Source organism: Bubalus kerabau, chromosome 10, assembly GCF_029407905.1.
Source record: "Bubalus kerabau isolate K-KA32 ecotype Philippines breed swamp buffalo chromosome 10, PCC_UOA_SB_1v2, whole genome shotgun sequence".
Classification (NCBI taxonomy): Eukaryota; Metazoa; Chordata; class Mammalia; order Artiodactyla; family Bovidae; genus Bubalus; species Bubalus kerabau.
The window spans coordinates 104202367-104223915 of NC_073633.1; the positions used below are offsets into that span (position 1 = coordinate 104202367).

Consider the following 21549-nt stretch of genomic DNA (forward strand, 5'->3'; position numbering starts at 1 on the left):
AAGAAAAATTCTAATCCTCACTGAGTTGTAAACAGGGAAAGAATTAAGTAAAATATGTACCATGTCAGTTGGTGGTAAATGTTATGGAGAAAAGTGAAGTGAGAGGGTGTTAGAGCAGGCATCCCCAGTCCCAGGCTTCTGTCTGCCCTGGCCTATTAGGAACCAAGCCACACTTCAGGGGTAAGTGGCCAAAGACAGAGCCAGATATTGTCTGCCTCTCCCCGTGGCTCCCACCACCACCTGAACCACCCCTCACCCTCCACCCCAGGTCCGTGGAAACTTTGTCTTTCACAAAACTGGTTTCAGCAGCCGAAAAGGTTGAGGACTGCTGTGTTAGAAGATATTAGATGGATCACTGCTTTAAGGAAGGCAGCAAGGGAAAGGCTCATTGGTAAGGTAATATTTGAGAAGAAACCTGAAATAATTGTTGAAGGGAGCTAGGGGAAATCCTTCCAAAGAGAGGGAACAGCAAGGCATCAGGAGATGCTTCTCATCTGCCAGCAAGGGGGCTGCAGAAGTGAGGGTCAGGAAGGGAGTAGCTGGAGATGAAGTCAGTGAGGAAGTGGGATGTCGGGGGAGGTGTGTTCGAGGTCTTCAAAGGAGAACTCACTGGGGAAGAAGGTTAGCCAGAAGGGTGATACGCTCTTACTCTTCTTTACAGGAGAAATAGAGAGAATCATTTAGAAAGAATAATCGAATTTTACCATTTTATAACCAACCCCTAATAAAATAATGGGGCTTCCCAGGTGGTGCTGGGGTAAGGAATCCACCTGCCAATGCAGGAAACACAAGAGTCTAGGGTCGATCCCTGGGTCAGGAAGATCCCCTGGAGTAGGAAATGGCAACTTGCTCCAGTATTCTTGCCCAGAAAATTCCATGGGTAGAAGGACCTGGTGGGCTCCAGTCCACGGGGCCCCAAAGAGTCAGACACGACTGAGCACTGAACACAATAAAATAATGCATCCATGGATGCAAATACCAAGGTGAGAGGCTGACGGGAAACTGGATATATGCGTGGTGTCAAAGTGGGGTTACTTCCTGATCATGAAGGGGCAAACTTGATTTTATGACGGGCAGCCAACACCTTCACCCTGGGATCAAAAACAACAGTGCTAATAGCAGGAAGGTTAGACAGGATGTGCTTACTGATGCTATGCAACATGATATATAAAACACCAACTCTCAGAGGTGCTTGCCCATAACATTTAACCTGAACATAAATAAGCCTATAGACCTGGCTTCTAGTTTATAGGAAATTCAGTGAAAGTGACATCACAAAGAAGCAGTTAAATTCTAAGGATGGAACTTTCTATAAGACGGCTAGTCTGATCATTTCAGTAAATCAATGGTATCTTTTTTTTTCCCCCAAAGTAGTTGATTTACAATGCTATTAATTTCTGCTGTACAGCAAAGTGATTCATTTACATGTATACATACTCATTGCATCTTCATTTCCACTATGGTTTTTCACGGGATGTTGAATGTGGTTCCTTGTGTTGTACAGTAGGAACTTTTTTATTCATCCTCTGGGTACTAGTTTGCATCTGCTAGTTCCAAACTCCGAATCCTTTCCTCCTCCACTGCTCTCCCATTTGTCAGCAACCACAAGACTGTTTATGTCTGTGAGTCTGCTTCTGTTTTGTATATAACTTCATCTTGCATCATATTTTAGATTACATATATGAGTGATATCATATGAAATTTGTATTTTTCTGATTTACTTAGTATGATACTCTCTAGTTCCATCCAGGTTGCTGCAAATGGCATATTTCATTCTTTTAAAGGCTGAGTAGTATCTCATTGTGTGTTTGTGTGTGTGTGTGTGTGTGTGTGAATGGTATTTATAAAAAGACAGGAGCTTCTCTAGATTAGAAAGAACTTGGGCTTCCCTGGTGGCTCAGATGGTAAAGAATCTGCCTGCAATGCAAGAGACCCAGGTTCGATCCCTGGGTTGGGAAGGTCCCCTGCAGAAAGGAACAGCAACCCACTCCAGAACACTTGCCTGGAGAATTCCAAGGGTAGAGGAGCCTGGTGGGCTGCAGTCCATGGGGTCGTAAAGAGTCAGACATGGCTGAGTGAGTAACACACTGAAACATTAAAAACACCAAGAGTCCTTTTGGATGTAGATGTGTGGTCTAGATGAGTAGTTCTCATATTTTAATGTAAATCGGAATCACTGATTCTGATAATAAAAATGTGATGCTTCAAGCTCTAACTGTAGATATTCCGATCGAGTAACAATGGAGTTGATGCTACAAAAGTATGCCTTTGGTCTTCACTTTGAGAAACATAAGAAAGCACATTTCAGGGTGAACTAATGCTCTCCTGACTATTCTCACAGAAAGGTTCAGGCCCATGGAGGGGGCGTGGTGGAGTTCAGACACTCATAGCAGAGACAGACCACTGTGTGTGAGAGGTCTGCTGCCCACCCGTGTTCATCAAAATCACCATCCTGACTCCCAATCAGAATTGCCAGTGGGGCTTTCAAACACGTAAGGGGCAGGCCTCTCTCCAGACCAGTTAAATCTTCATCTTGGGGAAAGACAGCTGGGAATGGTGATTTAAAACAAATCTCCTTGAGTGATTATAATATGTGTTTAGGGTTGAGAGCTGGCTACAATTTCTTTAACATGTAGGGCTATTTTGTATGTATTCAAATAGTAAAAGAGCTGATCTTGAGTTTTAATGAGAATCCACAATTTCACTAGTTATACCGTTTCAATAAGCATGACTCACATTCTTAAAGGAAAACCAAAGAAGCCTCTTCTAAAAAGTTGTTGCTACTGACCAGAATAATGAGGAAAGAAATGGAAAATATTAAAAGTTAATGCAATTTTGCATTTCAGTTGATGCAAAACTAACTGGCACCACAGTGACTAGCGCCCACCAGTTCTTTTCACAAAAGATGGCGAGGGCTGTCCCAGAGCCAGGAGAGCACTGACGTGCACTTAGCAGCGAGGATGACACAGAGCCAGAGCCATCCTATCGCTCGTTCCCAGGACTAGCTGGTTTTAGAGGAATAGCACATGTAGAAAGGAAAATTCAGCAACAAATGATTTATACAACCAAGTAGTAACAAGGTGAAGAGAAAAGTTATTAAAAACTAGGAAGTCAACAGGGAAATCTGACACAAGTGGTAGGGTGGAAAACGGGGTCATCAGGCAAGTGAAATTTAAGGGGAAAAAAGGAAAACTGACATCTTCTAACAGGGACAGTGAGAACCAAGCATCTTTACCTTGAGATGACTTCTTTACACACAGAAAGAGCATACAGTCCTTTTTCTCAATAAAATTCTAATGGAAAAGACACACAACATGCATGTCTTGACAAGCAATGTGTTCTCTAGAAAAGTGCTGGTTACATTGATTTAATTGTAACTCTTGCTGTCTCATCCTTGGAAAGAAAATGTGGCCTAGAGAAAATAGCCTGGTATTTAGAGTCAGACAGACTTTCTGCATTCAAGTCCTGGCCTGAGTCACTGACTCTTTAGTGGTCCTAAACAAGTTACTTAACTCTCACCCTTTTTTAAAAAGTTGCCAGATTAAATTAACAAAATCTATGTAAAGATTTTTTAATAGAAATTAAAATGTGGTTAAAGGAATTCTGTAAGCTGTAAAATTTTAGTAGTGATTATTATGGCTGCCTAAAAGGATATTTCACCAGCTCTTAGAAGTATAGCAAATGGAGAGATAATGGAACCACAGGGATGTTCAACAAATACTTACTGAATGCACAAAGCATGAATGATTGAATACGTGGAAAAAAGAGGAAGGAACAAGAAGAAATAAAAGGAAGGAAGAAGGAAGGAAGGGAGGTGGGAAGGTGTTTATAAACACTTAAATTATTTTATTTGAATAAACAATCATCCATCAGGAGTTATGGAGATCTTTGCTGTGCACAGGGTTTGGGATTATGATGAAAAAGAAAGAGAAAGACAGAAGAAGAGGATTCAAAAGGGCCATAAACACCATCCACTGAAATCCAGTTTTATATATTGGGAGAGGGAAATAGGTGATTTGGCTTCCCAATGTCATAGTATGAGATTATCAGGCCATTCTAATCTCGTTCAACAAGTACAGTGAAATTAAAGTATGCAGAGACGGGATGGTGATGCCAGGACTTTAAATATTCAACATTTCCCGGATAAATCACCCTTAAAAAGCAGAATTCTACTTCCGCTTTCCACTAGGACTGCATCAAGTGGTCCACCTCAAAAGTCACAAAAAAAGTGGTCAGAGATTACACACCATAAATTTCCAAACACCTGATAAAAATTCTTAATCTCTCAGGGCAGACAAAATTAAGTCCATAAAATACCCATTCTGCCAGAAGGAAAGCACATATATTTCTGTTACTAGAAAAGAGATGTTCAGACAAGTCTCAAGGGTGAAATACACAGTCAAACAATTTAGCGAATCTAGAAGAGCAACCCACTGAGGTATAAGCAGGCAGACCTCTGTTTTCATCCGTCATGGAGCGTTTTCTCTTTCCTGGAGTCCTTTCTCTATGAGGCTAACTCTTCTGTGACCTACACTGTTAGATATCTTCCAAGCATACTGTTCTATAACAAGGTTCTGTTTGAACTTCAATAACGAGACACCTTGGATGAGGAGCAAAGATGACCCACTTTATATTAAACTCAATTCTATAAGAAATAATAAGGTCATCTCATGGGGTTGTGAAATATTTAAACTGATTGATAGACTCAAAAACCTTGCTTTGGCCCAGCAGGCAGGAAATGTATATTGGAAAGGACAAAGGATATGAAATCAGAAAACCCAAATTTAGGTAGTTGTGTGCTCTGCTGATGAATGATATTATAATTGTTGAAGCAATAACCTCTTCTTATCTCAACTTTTTCACCTATTAATGGAGTATGACACTACTATCCCTTAATCATATTGTGGAATTGATGTAATGCTAAGAAAAAAAAAAAAAATAAAGTAGGTAATGAATCTTGCATGTGTTCTCAGTCATGTCCCGCTCTTTATGACCCCATGGACTGTAACTCTCCAGGCTCCTCTGTTCATGGGGTTCTCCAGGAAAGAATACTGGAGTGGGTTGCTAATTCCTCCTACAGGGGATTTTCTTGACCCAGGAATTGAACCCGCATCTCCTGGGCCTCCTACATTGGCAGGCAGCTCCTTTACCACAGCTCCACCTGGGAATTTTAAGTTAATATAAAGACGGTTAATTTCTTTTTTTTATAATTTATTTATTTTAATTGGAGGCTAATTACTTTACAATATTGTAGTGGGTTTTGCCATACATTGACATGATAGTTCAGAGAAGGCAATGGCACCCCACTCCAGTACTCTTGCCTGGAAAATCCCACGGATGGAGGAGCCTGGTGGGCTGCAGTCCATGGGGTCGCTAAGAGTCGGACACGACTGAGTGACTTCACTTTCACTTTTCACTTTCATGCATTGGAAAAGGAAATGGCAACCCACTCCAGTGATCTTGCCTTGAGAATCCCAGGGACAGGGGAGCCTGGTGGGCTGCTGTCTATGGGGTCGCACAGAGTCGGACACGACTGAAGTGACTTAGCAGCAGCAGCAGCAGACATGATAGTTAATTTCTTATTGGGCTTCCCTGGGAGATCAGCTGGTAAAGAATCTGCCTGCAATTCAGGATATCCTGGTTGGATTCCTGGGTCAGGAAGATCCACTGGAGAAGAGATAGGCTACCCACTCCTGTATTGTCAGGCTTTCCTGGTGGCTCAGATGGTAAAGAATCCGCCTGCAATGCAAGAGACTTGGGTTTAATCCCTGGGTTGGAAAGATCCCCTGGAAGAGGGAACAGCGACCCACTCCAGTATTCTTGCCTGGAGAATCCCCATGGACAGCGGACCCTGGCAGGCTACAGTCCATGGGGTCACGAGGAGTCAGGCATGACTGAGTGACTAAGCACACAGCGCAGTTTTTATTAATTATTATGGGTTGTACTTGTGATGCTTTTTGTCGGTGCCCATTACTCCTCTCAGGTTCTTGGAAACAGCAAGAGAATTGCTCCTGGTGCACCAGAAATCTTGATGAACCTACACTGAGTCAGCCGTGTGCCGTCCCTCTTGCCCAACACTAGTTTAAAGTTATCAAGTGAATTATGTCATATGTACTTGTGTTGAAGGACGTCTATTTAACTCACTTTTCTGGTCTGTTTCACATATCTTGGTTTTCTTATTCAACTGTTATGCTATTTCCCAATTTTTCTATTTGCTACATAAAGACTGGGTAATTTTCAAATACTCTCTTTAAAAAGGGTGGGAAAATTAAAATGAAGGTATATTAGAGCCATGTTTTTAAAATAGTAAAGCTTATTATAAAGTAAGCAGAAGAAAATAGTATGTTAGCCCATAGAGAATTCATTTCACAAAGTATTATTTTATCAATAACAATGCATATCCTTTGTAAATACTTTTGGAAAAAAAGTTATAAGTTTTTACAATATTCATTTAGCTCAAAAAAGTCGACATTCCAATTATAGTATCTTTTGGTAACAAATACACAAATATATGTTCACAGAATATCAATAATATTCAACTCCTCCTTGGTCTCGGGCTCTACTAGTAGAATTGGCTTAGTCACTAAGTCATGTCTGACTCTTGCAACCCTATGGACTGTAGCCCAACAGGATCCTCTGTCCATGGGATTCTCCAGGCAAGAGTACTGGAGTGGGCTGCCATTTCCTTCTGCAGTAGAATTAGAGACTGGTAAATTCTCTTAAGGAGCTAGTTTGGAGTATATATCATAATTACTACTATATTTAGCTTGTGACCTGGCAATTCTGTTTTACATCTGCCCAAAGATGCATATATAAAACTATTCTTTGTATTTAGTTGAAATAGCAAAAGGTGGAGGAAAATATATACTCACTAGTAAATAAGTTATAGCACAAAGATTATACGGCATACTCAGAAGTCTAAGTATATGGACATGGCAAGATCTTCAAGCTGCTGCTAAGTCACTTCAGTCGTGTCCGACTCTGTGCGACCCCATAGACAGCAGCCCACCAGGCTCCCCCATCCCTGGGATTCTCCAGGCAAGAACACTGGAGTGGGTTGCCATTTCCTTCTCTAATGTATGAAAGTGAAAAGTGAAAGTGAAGTCACTCAGTCGTGTCCGACTCTGTGTGACCCCATGGATTGGGGTCCACTACAGGCTACCAGGCTCCTCCGTCCGTGGGATTTTCCAGGCAAGAGTACTGGAGTGGGGTGATCTTCAAGACATATCATTAAATTATCAAAGTTCCTTAATAATATATATAACATAATCTTATTTAAGCTGTATATATCTATGAACATACACACCAAGCACTGGAAAATCAATCATACACAGAATCACTGACAGTAACAGGGATAGAAGAAATGGGAATAGATAAAGAGATAAGGGAAAAATTTGTGTTTTTTTCTAAACATTTTTATATATTTTGAATTGTGTATTATGAGAAAACATGTCTATATCATGTGCTTAATATGCTTAATCATGTGCTCCAATAATACTATGGCCACCTGATGTGAAGAAGTGACTCAACTGGAAAAGACCCTGATGCTGGGAAAGATTGAAGGTGGGAGGAGAAGGGAATGACAGAGGATAAGATGTTTGGATGGCATCACAGACTCAATGGACATGAGTTTGAGTCAACTCTGGGAGTTGGTGATGGACAGGGAGGCCTGCCGAGCTGCAGTCCATGGGGTCACAAGGAGTCGAACATGACTGAGAGACTAAACTGATGTGCTTAATAAAAAACTGATATTTTAAAATGTTTCACCATTCTGAAATATGAGTAAGTAAGAAAAATAAATACTAAGAATATGTTAGATTTCCCTGTATGATCTCCTTTATATGCCTTTTGGTTTATTTTAGTTCCTGAATATACTAATATATACATAATGTATATACACAATGTAGAACTCTGCTTGCTTGTAGAAAAAATGAAAGTGTTAGTCACTCCGTGATGTCCAGCTCTTTGAAACACCATGGACTGTAGCCTGCCAGGCTCCTCTGTCTCTGGGATTCTCCAGGCAAGAATACTAGAGTGGGTAGCCATTCCCTTCTCCAGGGGACCTTCCTGACCCAGGGGTGGAACCCAGGTCTCTCGCATTGCATGCCAATTCTTTACCATCTGAGTCATCAAGGAAGCCCACTTGCATGTAGAACTGTGATGCAAATGTCTGAGGCAAGATCATATTTGCTTCATTCAATACTTATTTTTAAAGTAAACATCCAAATAAATGAAGGAATTGATGGATGAAACTCAGGAGTAACTCAAAGTGTCAACCAGGTTACCAACAAGTCTACATCCTGGCAGTGTTCATCCACAATCTCAAATTTCAAAATTTCTCAAGCTCTCTAAGGGGTAGGACAGTTCAACATTGTGAATAGCCACAGGATCCTACATTTTGTGGATTTTTGATGCAGTCTCCTTGAGTTTGATGCTGTCCCACGTTCCGTTTCTGCCTCGCTGGTAGACCAACGGGAGCCAGAGGGCCATCACCCATGTTGCACAGTGTCCAGCTTCTGCTGACCTCACATGGCTGGGTGAGTCCCCTGTGGGCCCTCCTGGGCCACCATGTAGATGGAGATGGGCGGCCTTCACACAGCTGCCCTCTGCCCTGCCCTCAGCTCCCTCTAGATTTCCAGGACCCACTGATTTGCAGATTTATTCTAACCTTCTGAACTTTGTCAAGGGGTGAAGCATCTGTTTTTTCAACTGCCACTGCCAAAAGTTTTTGTCTAGCTACTTCTGGACTTTGAACTTTCCACACACTCAAGAAACACATTCCCTTCTTCCACCCAGAACTTTCTATAAAATGAACTGGAGCTTCCTTTGAGGTTTTTAGCTCTACGCTCTCTTTACCTGGCATCAGGTCTTTGTGTTCTTTCTAAACTCTAGAACTCTGCATTTCTATTATGACTATGGCTGAACCAATTCTTACAGAATCAAGCAAAATCAGGATGAATTGAGTGGATTCCAATTAATCTCAGGTTCATATGATTACTGTCTCTCTAAACAAATCTTATTTTCTGTTCTAATTATAATATTGTCCGACGGTGACAATGATGGTGAAGATGGCCCCTAATATCTATTGAGCCATTCCATGGACCCAGCACTGTATCCCCACTTTAAACACATCACATCATGAATTCCCATAATAACCAACTTAGGCAGGTATTATCAATGTTCCCATTTCACTGTTGAGACACTGAGTCTTGAGAGATTGAAGAACTTGTGAAGCAATCTGGTACTAGAATTTGCACTCTCAATCACCACCCTTTGCATCTTAGGAAGGCTTTCAGCTGAAATGTAAGAACATAAATGAGAACTGATTTGGCACCTTGAAGTTTTTAAGAACAAAGCCATTGAAGAATAAATGATGGCACAAAACAGTTTATTTGTGCCATGCCAACATTTGCAAACCAATTGTACTTCAGTTGAAGAACTTATGTCCACATGACTCTTTTGAATAGAAAGAGGCAGGTTTTTTTTTGGGGGGGGGGGTTCTTTTTTTCCCCAAAAAACAAGTGTACAGCAGAAAATGGAGCAAACGATACATATGTTAAAAATCTTCCCTGAGGCTGGAACAGGTAGGTAGGGACTCTCTATGCTCCTGAGGAAATAATAAGAAAAGAAATAAATACACTCCTAGCTTTTGAAAGTTTCCATCTCGGAAGCTTGCCAAATACACGCAGTATGCAGTCTTCCACCAGGCCTTGGCGAGGGTTTAATTACGTGGCTGCGAAGCATCATTACTGCTAACCAGGAGAACTTGCTAACTGAAAGAGACCTGGCAGTTCACTTCCTCTACAGATTTCAGATTTTTCTTTTTCATTTTTTCTTTATTAAGTTGGAACTCTAATGGAACCTTCCCAGGCACTCATCTCCTAGTAACTCTTTGAACTTACACCACCAGAGAGAGGTGGCATTGACTGAACTTTCACAATGGCGAACACGAGCACCGATTAATCAGTTCCCTTGAAAAGAAAATTGGAACAGGTAGAGCTGGAGACTGGCTTTCAGACACAGGAGTTGGAATCATTATTCTGAAATAATCTCCTGCTTGATATACCAGCAAAGATTTTCTTTTTCCTCTCCCCAACAGAATGCGAAGATAATAATGCTTATTAATCTATTTAATGGAGTTGTAGAAAGGTTTATATACTTGCTGTTTGTAAAGTGTTTGGGAAACGAAAACTGCTATATAAGTGCTAAAGATGATTATTATCCAACCTACAAGTTTTATGTGAACATTCTGTTCTGGTTTCTTCCTCTATTTCAGGATGGCTTAGGACCTCCACACAGAGCTTTCAGAAAAGCTTCCACGCTGAGCCTCTTAAGAAGTCAAAAATCTCTGATCACCATGGACAAGACAAAAATTAAGCCACAAATATAATTCACAGCCGTTTGAAGGCATCCTCAACACATTTCATAATTCATAACAGAGGTTTCACTAATCTGAAAAACATCACAGTAAAATCAATGGAAGAGTCAAACAGAAAAATGACCAATGTCATGACTTTGTCAAAAGAATCATGCACTCCCGCATTAACCATGCCATGTGACCCCAGGAGGAAGGCCCCTCCTAGGAAGGAAGATGAAAAAGTAAAGTCATTTGAGTATGCAACTCTTCATCTGGAAGTCTTCCCTCTATAGTTTCTAAAGATCTTCAGGTTGGTCTCAAGTCTTCTAATTCACCCTTCTTTCAAACTTTCAGTGAGACGTAAAACCATCTTATATTTTAAAGGCATGCAACATTATGAGAAAGAAAATGTCCCTTGGAAATCTTTTGTACTGGATATGCAACCTGTCTCACAAATCTCAACATTTCACCTTTTAAACTGTGTGACCCAGGAGCAATGTATTCATGGGAACAATGGGAGGCAGTTGAGTGCCTTAGTTGGTCTTGCTCTTCTCTAATTTCTACACGTTAGTTAGAAACTCTGAGAAAAAAAAGTAGCAGGGCTCCCATGGCAATCAACATCAGCTGCCATGCAATCAAGCTCAAAGAGTTTGCAGGTGTTTTAGGGACTTTGCTGGGGAATAGTTGACATTTCTGTATAACATGTCAAACCAGGGCAGGAGTTGAAAGAGATCAAAATGAAATGGAGAGTAAACTCCCAGCAGTTGGCTAACATCGCAACCAATTAAACAAATGACAGATGTTCACTGGAGACTCTGGGGGGAGCAAGCTGTAGACAACTAACAAAACAAAAATAGCCATCATAGCTTTTAAAAGGAATCTGAGTTGGCGTGTGTGGGTGAACGTGCATGTACGCTGGTGCCTGAGGGTATGAGTGTGAGGTTTAACAAGGTTTCCAACAAGATCTTTTCAAGTTGTTTCTGAAGAAATTACTATTCTATTACATCTCTATTAAAAGTATCTGTGTAGCAGTAGCTTTATTTTCTGTAACTAAATGCACTTTGGCCAGCTTTATTACAGAAAAGTAATGAGTATTTTAGCACAGAATTTAAGTCGGCATGAAAATTCCAGAGGGGGTTAATTAGAAACAGATTCTATGGCAAAAGGAAAACTGAAGCCAAGGTTATTTGCCCTGGCTAAGTTCCAATCACTCTCTGGAGTTCTTGCTGTAAAAAGATAAGATACTCCAATTAAAATAAATAAATTTATATTAAAAAATAAAATTAAAAAAAAGATAAGATACTGTTGAAGGTAAAATTATCCCCAATCCCAGGTCTTCAATCCAATTTTATAAAGTGTACAATACAAATGTCCATTTTCTTGACAACATGGACTACTGACAATAAGTAAAATATTAAGTCTGTGGCAACCCTAAATTCCTAGTCTCAACAATCAAAAGATTAGTCTTACCTAGAAAAATTTTGCTCAAACTGATTTCCTGTTAGTTGTTCAGTAGTAAGAAAAAGTATCCAAATCTTGGAAATAGGTAAAAGGATGATTGCATGCTTCTTAATATAGTGCTGGAATATGCTGTAAGAGCACACTCAAGGATTATTTATGCGTCTAAGGGATTTGCTTTTCTGATTTGCTATTTACTATTGAGTAGGGTCTAGAGTTTGCAAATGAATGCTCAATTATAGATTTTTGTCTGTTGAGATGCAAATAATTTCGTCACATATAAAAAATAATCCCTAATAATATAGTTTTATTGCCGTGCCTGCATGCATGCGTGCATGCTAAGTTGCTTCAGTCATGTCCAACTCTTTGCGACCCTGTGGACTGTACAGGACGTTAACAAGCTTTGGGGCTTCCCATGAGGCGGTGCTAGTGGGAAAAAATAAAACAGTCCGCCCCTGCAGGAGATATGAGACCCAGGTTCAATCCCTGGGTCAGGAAGATCCCTGGAAGGATGGCATGACAACCAATTCCAGTATTCTTGCCTGGATAACCCCATGGACAGAGGAGCCTGGTGAGTTACAGTCCATAGGGTCACACAGAGTAGAAACAACCAAAGCATCAGCGCACGCGCGCACGCACACCCTGCACTGAGCCAGCACGTTCAGTATGCTTGTCCTCGCTGACTCACTTATACCCCGATTCTCAAAGCTTTTGTGAACCAGTTTTCTTGTTCTGGTTTACTCATACTTTTATTCAATAGTTATATGAGATTCAGGTTTTTAGTTTTTTGAAAATTGCACACTGACAGTTTTAGAGGACATCCCACTGAAATGCCCAAGCAGACTCAAATGCCAAGGCCAATCAAAGGGCATTTTCTGAGAAATGAACCTCTTGGGTTGTATAAACATAGGGAGACACCTCCTTGCTTGCAGGAGTGAATCCCAGGTGACACTAGGGTTTTATTTTTGTTGATTCTAACATGATTTTTGTTGTACTTTTTTTTTTTTTTTTTTGGCTAGTAGTCACTTCTCTCCTCCCATTTCTAATTCTATTGGGTTTTTTTTCTGATTCTTGGTCTGTTTTGCTGGTCTGTCCACACCTAACTCAGGTTATTAGTCACTTTCATTTGTTTATTTGTTTATCTGTGAACTGAGAGAAATACTTTTAAAAGTATGTCATGCTCACCAGAACACAGAGCTGCTCTTTGAGATCTGAATTGATGGATTTGCGTTTCTACAGTTACCTCTGGGCTCCTGCTCACCTCGTTCAATGGGAGCTGCATGCTTTCTGTGTGTCTGAAATTGAGAAAGATTCCACAATTCCATAAAAATTCCTCATGTAAATGGGAAGTGTTTCTTAACTTCTAAAGAGCATTAATAAATTAAATTATAAATTCTCCCAAAATAAGGGAGGTCTGAATAGATGTTTGTGTGAATCTCATACTCCCAGAATGCCAAGAAAATAAGGAAACTGAAGTTATAATACTTTAAATGTGCCATACATTTAAGAAAAAAAAATCCTTCTTACAAAAACAGAGTGTCTTTCAAAAGAATTTAAGTTCACCTAAGCAAGATGAATCTCTGGAGTAGTTTGTAACATTGGTTTATAAACAGCTATCTGTGTTATTTCTCTTATCAGTATGGTAAATAATACAATTTTGTTTTCCACAAAATTTTACAATTTTATAAGATTGGGTTTATTTTAAGACTATAAATATGAATGTCTCAAAGTTCTCCTATTTATTTATTGCTCAGATAAATTAGTAATATTTCCACTACATATTTAAAATTAAAAATATATAAAATTATGCACTTAATTCTAGTCTTGACAAACATGTTTACATTACATTACATATATTTGTGTTCTAAAGCATTTTCTGATTATGATTCTCATAATCCATAGTTAATTTAAACTCTTAATCTATTGTTCAGTTCAGTTGAGTTCAGTTGCTCAGTCGTGTCTGACTCTTTGCGACCCTGTAGACTGCAGCAGGCCATGCCCTTCTGTCCATCACCGACTCCTAGAGCTTACTCAAACTCATGTCCTTGGAGTCAGTGATGCCATCCAAACATCTCATCCTCTGTCATCCCTCTCTCCTCCTGCCCTCAAACTTTCCCAGCATGAGGGTCTTTTCAAATGAGTCAGTTCTTCTCATCAGGTGGCCCAAGTATTGGAGTTTCAGCTTCAGCATCTATTTTAGCTTCAGCATCTATTTCAGCTTCAGCATCTATTTCAGCCTCAGCATCTATTCAGCTTCAGCGTCTACTCAGCTTCTAATCTATTGTTAAAATAAGTTAATTAATGGATAATATTTGGATATATGGATAATGAGTATAAGATAGAATATTGAGACATTGTCACTATTACAACTGTGTATACAGTACGTGGAGTATATTTTTGTTTTTGAAGAAATAGAGTAGTTTATCAGATTCTCCCAACATGATATTATCATAAAGGATAAATGAGTAAATTTACAGCCGTTTTCAGAAGATTTGAGTGTAGTGAATATTATTCATCTTGGTTTCTAATAATTGCAAATGATCATGAACAAAGGAATGAAATACATCAAAATCTTACAAAGTTGGCTTATTTTTTTAAATTATTTATAGCTTATTAATCTTTTATTGCCAAATATTATATTAATGCAGACTAGAATATTTTCTCAGTGATAAAATAACATAATCTTGTGGCATTTAATAGTCTCTAAGATAGAGTAAATACTAAATTTTGCTAAAGTAGAATTACTTTCTTTATAATTTACCCAGGTAGCAGATTCTCTCTCTCATTAGAATCATTTTCTGTGTTATGGTCAAATTTTATTTCTATGATCTGAAAAAAACAAAGAACCAGAAAAGTTCTTCACTCCTGAAAGAGATGTTTCCTTGTAGTTGTTTTATATTCTATGTTTATTTAAAATATTGCACCATTACTTTGATGAACTAGTAATCAAGCCAACATTATCAGGACTCAAGAACCGATCTTAATCAAGAGACCAAATATTTTTTGATAACTCTGTTGATTTTGCCTCTTTAAGATCAGACTTTATTTATTAACTGTGTGAAATGAAAATATCTCCTGCCATATCAATAAACGAGAAATGTTACAGCCATCAGCGATTTCTGGCCTCCAATGTGAATGAGGGCCCCCAAACTGATCCAGTGGTGCGTGCCTCCACCCCCAGGTCATTGCTAAGGAGTTAGAGGGATGCAAGAAGCAAGGTGAAAAAGGAAACAGGTTGGTCGCAGATAGCTGAGGTGTTTATGAAAGGAATGAATTCACTGAGCCCAGAGGCTTGCATCCACCCACACACAGAATGCTAAATTCATTAACTTGATACCTGATCTTTGATATTCAGACTGCCTGCTCCCTTTGTTGCAGAGGTAAATAGCCTGACTTCCCCCTGCCTCCTTGGAGCAGTCTTCTCAGAGCTACTGAGATGCTGGGCTCCTGGGCTCAGAGTCCTAAACATTCTCACCAAATAAAATAACTACTTTCAGGTTATGACTATATTTTTTAGTCAACAACTATGTGTATTAAGTATCTTACACGTAAAACTAGATTTCGGTGGATACACACACAAATTTCTTCTTTCATTCTATACAAAGAGAGATGGCAAAAGTAACTTGGTTTGATTGATATATCTGTAGGTTTTATTACTCCAAAAATTATCATAAGAGCTACATGGAAAGGTTTTCTCCAATCAAAGAAGTTTCACTTATATCAGATTTAATTTTATGTAGGTAGGAATAGTAATTACAAGTATTTCACAGATTCATCCTTTGTCTTGCCAACTTTGATATGTTTTTACCTTCAGGAGAAATACTGATCAGATTCTTACTACTTGATGTCATTGGTTATCATAATAAATTAACCATGAGCACTTCATCAGCAGATACTTAAAAGTTTGTTATAAGCTATAGACTGGAAATTGAACTTTTAACAAAAAAGGATAGTCTCAGAGCCTCAGTAAAAAGGACTCGATCAGGTGCTTTAAACTAATGATATTTCAAGAAATAAACTCAAGGAACCAAGCCTGGAAGCTTGAACAGGCATCAGTTGCCAAGTCTGAGATTTTCCAAGTTAACTCTGAATTGAGAGAGGATTTCCAGGAGCCATTTTCATTCAGAAGTAGACAACTTTCATGAAAGCCAACTATTGACTCTAAATTCAAAAGGTCAAAATGTAACTCACACAGCAGAGAATAAGCAAGGAAAAGAAATCTAATCGTAGTCATTTGGGAATGTTTTTGTATTAGTTTTAACTTCTATTTTTCCAATGATAAAAGAAGCTCTTTCTCTTCTTTTGAATATCTCTTTATTCCTTAATTTGTAAATGGTATCTTGTCCCTGACACTTAAATTTAAACCCAAGTGAACAGACACGCATACGCACAAAAACTATTCTGAGTCTCACTACTTTTCTTGGAAGTGCAGTTATTTGCCAGACTTTGACTTCCTTATGTCCATGACATAATTGGATAAATTGATTTTACAATCAAGGCTGTAGTTGTAATAACATAGTTGAGAATAAATCTCATTGTGATTAGACATGACAATCCCACCATTAAGGCCTTAGGGATTGTACTTCACATGTAGAACTGTTGCCACAAAGGCTTCCCAGGAATCTGGGACAATACCTGTTTTGTGTTTTACAGGGTCTCATATACTCGGGGTCTCATATAGGCAGAACCTAATCAGATTTGGCAGACTTTGAACAGAGATTTTCCCAAATTTATAGGAACTTCAGACGCAACCTGTAAATATGAATGTTTCAGGTTTGGATTTGCTTTCCAAACCATGGTATAGGAGATTAAGCAGAAGCAATTTTTTAAAAGAAAAAGTTTCAAGAATAATCATGCATCTACACATACTCAGTCTCATCCAACTCTTTGAGATCCTATGAAAGGCAGCCTGCCAGGCTCCTCTGTTCGTGGAATTTTCCAGGCAAGAATACTGGAGAAGTTTGCCATTTCCTACTCCGGGGAATCTCCCTGACACAGGGATTGAACTTGCATCCCTGCATCGCCTGCATTGGCAAGCAGATTCTTGACCACTGCACCACCTGGTAATCAAAAATAATAGATGTCATTGAAAATGCAATCTGAGATTCTTCATACATTTTTCAATCAGAAGTTAATTATCTGGCCGTGGTACTTATGCAACCCTTTGAGCCTCTGGATTTGCTGAGTGGCAAAGAGGCTTACATGGTTAATTAACACTTTTTGATGCACCTCTGAAAATTAATCCATCAAAAGCAAAATGAGATCAGCATTTTCATAAGAATAATCTTTCAAGATCCATTATTTATTTATGATCACCAGAAAAACTGCTAAAACATCCCAAATTTGAATTAGGAAAAAAAAAATGATTGCATATTCTTTTAATGTCATACTTCATCATTGTTTAATAGGCACTTTCAAGAAATATCTAATTCTCCAGGAATTTTGCCTTTATTTAATTTGCAATTTACTATTGATTGAGGCCTAGACTCCATCACTTTCCATCCTGTAGACACTCAAGTAACACCAGTCCTAAAGAGAAAATAACTCCAAATACTATGCAGTCCAAGACTTACACAAGTTTTGTCCCTAAATGGACCAACTATTTTAGCATGCCTTTCCTGACTACATAAACCCCTGCTCTTCAAATGCTCTCCAGATTTGCCATTCTTCTGGTTCTCTCATTAATGAATTAAAATTTTTGACATTGGTTCATCCTGTAAGAAATTCATATGAATTATACAAGTCATTCTATGAGGATATGGACCATGATTCCTAACTTTTTGAAAAACACACTTCGACTTAAGCCAATCTCAATTAATTGAGAAACAAGTGGACAAACTACAGTAAGCGTCACGTCTCCTCACAGTTCATTGAACCTCCCACTTCCTGGAGACACCGCAAGCCATTTGGTTCTAGCTTAGCTGAAAGATTTGGTTGGTTTAAATCATAATTTATTTCCAATGTCTTGATTATGTTCCTTAATTCACTAAAATCTGTGTATTCTTGTTTATTCAGAGCAAAAAAAAAAATAATAAGCTAGGTGAGATGAGTAAGAAATGAGAGGGCAAGTCATTGTCTTAGGTGTCATATCAATGAATTTTATAGAATTACTATCTGAACCCTGGTGACTCAGATGGTAGAGAATCTGCCTGCAAAACAGGAGACCTAGATTCGATCCCTGGGTCAGGAAGATCCCCTGGAGAAGGAAATGGTTACCCACTCCAGTATTCTTGCCTAGAGAATTCCACGGACAGAGGAGCCGGGCAGCCAACAGTCCATGGGGTTGCAGAGAGTCAGACACAACCGGGCAACTAACACACTTGGAGATTTACTCAATAAAATGTATTACAAAGCCCAATACTCTTGCCAAGACACAAGATCAAGTCTTCATCATCCCTCAGAAGGAGGTATGACAACTTAAATACCAAATTGAGACAAATCTTTGATTTTGGCTACACTTTTATGGCTTTCTTGACCCACTTTTTCATTTCTCTCCTGTCCATCCCACAGGTTTATATGAAAGGAACTCCAGTTGAGATATATCAGCACTATGTTGACCCAGCTCAAGTTTGAAATAAAATATGTTCTAACAACAAAGCAAAGACAGGACAAACAAATCCAGTCTATTCAACTGCATGAAATAACGCCATTCAGCAGGCAATATAAACTCAGTGGACTGGCTTGGCGAACATACATTTGGCTTACGAGTGGCCTTTTAGAGTATCCACCTAAGAATATGACTGGAAGAAAACCTTGACTTAGAACCAGATGTTATCTCAGATGTAGATGGGATGATAGACCTGAAATTTTTATATATTTATCTTTATATTCTCATCTTCAAAGGAATCTCATATCAACTCCTTTGATTATACATTTGAAGAGAACAAAAGCAATATTAGATGGAAAGGGGCTCCAGGGAGAGCACAGTACGTGTGACAGAGAGGAAGGGACTTCCGCAGGCAGGTCTCTGCCACTCCAGATTTGGCCATCTTTCCTTCCTAACAGTTACCTGTCTCATTGCAGCAGAATTCTCAGCAACAATAAGCCAGGGTACAACTCCAGATAGTCCTCGGGCGTGCTCTGTAGCTTCATTTGTGTCCAAGTCTTTGCAACCCTGTGGACTGTAGCCTGTCAGGCTCCTCTGTCCACGGGATTCTCCAGGGAAGAAGGGTGGAGTGGGTTACCATTTCCTCCTCCAGGGTATCTTTCTGACCCAGGGATCGGACTCACATCTCTTGTGTCTCCTGCATTGCAGGTAGATACTTTACCCACTGAGTCACCTCCTTTCAGTCCAAGAAATAAGGCTCACTCCCCTTCGGTCCTGCAGTGTTTACCACTTCCTCATCATAGTTCAGAGCTTCAAGCACAAAGGACTTCAAAGGTCATAGGATAAACATTCTAAACATCCAGCTACAAGGCAAGTGGAAATGGTATGGAAGATGACTATATGTCAGGCCAGAAAACTTTAGATTCAAATAAAAAACAATCATTAACTGTCACTGGGTTATATTTGACATTCATCTCTTCATGGGTCTGACCTTGGACTGAAGAGCTTTATTTCCTAATTAGTAATGGAAAATTATGAATTAGAACCAAGTTACCAAGCATGTCAATAAGATATCCCTGTTTAATCAATGCATGATTGAGCATTTACTGCAAAATATAGACTGTACCGCAATGCAGAAAATAATATTTGTCTAGAGCTTAATACAAACAAAACGACTTGTGCATCATCACATTTTATATAATACAATAAGATTATTTTCTTTTATCGCTATTGTATTGCTTTTAACTACCTCTAACACTAGAACTGCTACTACTACTAAACTTTTTGCTATGATTGTGACTGTAAGTACAGAAATTCCTGTATTTTAACACTATAATAGTATTCTAGAACTTGTCAGATAATAGAAATGGAAGTTATAGGAAGAAAATAAATTTATTCCAAGAGAATATGAACCTGCAATGCAAACATGACTCATTTTGTAGATATAACCATGATGTTTATCTGCCACTAATACACAGTATTTACTTGTCTTTTTCCTCCAAATTTATCTTACCGCCACACACCTTAAGTCCGGTGTGTGTCCAAGTAAAGTCAGAGTCACCATTTCAGCCCACCTATACTTTCACCTGTGTCTCAGTTACATTGCTTGAGACCAGTTCTCATTTTCAAAAATGAGAATTAGCACTTTCTTATTAAAAAAAAAAAAGTCAAATTTAAAACCCAATAAAATGTTCACATAATTTCACAAAGCTCGGTGCGTTAAAAGATGACAAGGTGCCCCAGCTGACACCTAGAAGGCGAGAGTGTCTCTGGAGTAGTTTCAAGTACAGTTTGATCTTCTGGGGTTAAGAGTTTGATTTAGGTTTTATATAGAAAAGGAGTCTGGACTAGTCCAATACTTAACATTAACACACACACACACACACACACACACACAACTGTCTTCCATTTTCTAATTCTGCCACGGTCAGGATCGCATCTGGGTGCTGAGAGTCGCTGTTCTAATCTGGGTTTGTTCATCTCAAACCTGGTCTCAAACCTCATAACCTTCCACGTTCCTCACTTGAGCCTATGAAATAGTCCGGCAAAAAAGAGTGAAATAGCTTGCATATTGCAAAAGCTTTTGTTGACGTTTGCCAGCACATTGTGTGTGGATAAAGGTGAAACCCCCTGCACCTTGCTTGAGGAGGGCACGCGCCGCAGATGACAGCGCGCTGGTCGGTTTACCCCAGATTATGTGGGAGGAAAATCAGCTTTTATCTGTTCCCAGAGATGCTGTTTCTCCATCACTGTTGTGAACAACTTTATGACTGTTCTAGAACCTTGTTAAAAGTTAAATATATTTGTAAAACTTATTGTAGAGTAAACGTGTGTTATGTAACTTCAAGCCTTTTAACAGAAAGTAGCTGTATTAGGTGGAGAAGGCAATGGCACCCGACTCCGGTACTCCTGCCTGGAAAATCCCATGGACGGAGGAGCCTGGTGGGCTGCAGTCCATGGGGTCGCTGAGGGTCGGACACGACTGAGCGACTTCACTTTCACTTTTCACTTTCATGCATTGGAGAAGGAAATGGCAACCCACTCCAGTGTTCTTGCCTGGAGAATCCCAGGGACGGGGAAGCCTGGTGGGCTGCCATCTATGGGGTCCCACAGAGTGGGACACGACTGAAGTGACTTAGCAGTAGCAGCAGCAGCTGTATTAGGAAGCGGCTCTGAATTTTGGTCCTGTGCCCGTTTATGGGAGCTGAGGGACTATTTGATGTAGATTAAGGATAACAAAAGACAAGGTCTCAAAAGGCAATGAGCTGGGGCTAGCAGAGGTGGTGCCTCAGCTGTGAAACCCCTTCTGATTGGAAAAGGACAACTGCTGGGAGATGTCATGCTAGCACGCACGCAGATTAGAGCCCCCTCCCCACCCATCTGTCTTTATCTTCCTCTTCTCGGCCCACTGCACATTCATTTCTTCCTCTTTCTACCTTTTAGACGTCTATTTGGCTCAGTTCAGTCGCTCAGTAATGTTTGACTCTTTGCGACCCCATGGACGGCAGGACACCAGGCCTCCCTGTCCATCACCAACTCCCAAAGTTTACCCAAACTCATGTCCATTGAGTCAGTGATGCCATCCAACCATTTCATCCTCTGTCGTCCCCTTCTCCTCCTGCCCTCAATCTTTCCCAGAATTGGGATCTTTTCCAATGAGTTGGCTTTTCACATCAGGTGGCCAAAG

The 21549-nt window shown here is 39.6% G+C and overlaps 1 long non-coding RNA gene across 1 annotated transcript in view; it reads right to left on the reverse strand.

The window, feature by feature from the left end:
- Positions 1-13544: 13544 nt before the first annotated feature.
- LOC129621891 (uncharacterized) overlaps positions 13545-21549 on the reverse strand; it is a 53213-nt gene continuing 45208 nt past the window's right edge. Inside the window, exons 4-5 of the long non-coding RNA XR_008699804.1 lie at positions 16685-16875; positions 13545-14093 (exon numbers count right to left, since the gene is read on the reverse strand). This is a non-coding gene — a long non-coding RNA (uncharacterized LOC129621891). The remainder of the gene's footprint in view (positions 14094-16684; positions 16876-21549) is intronic.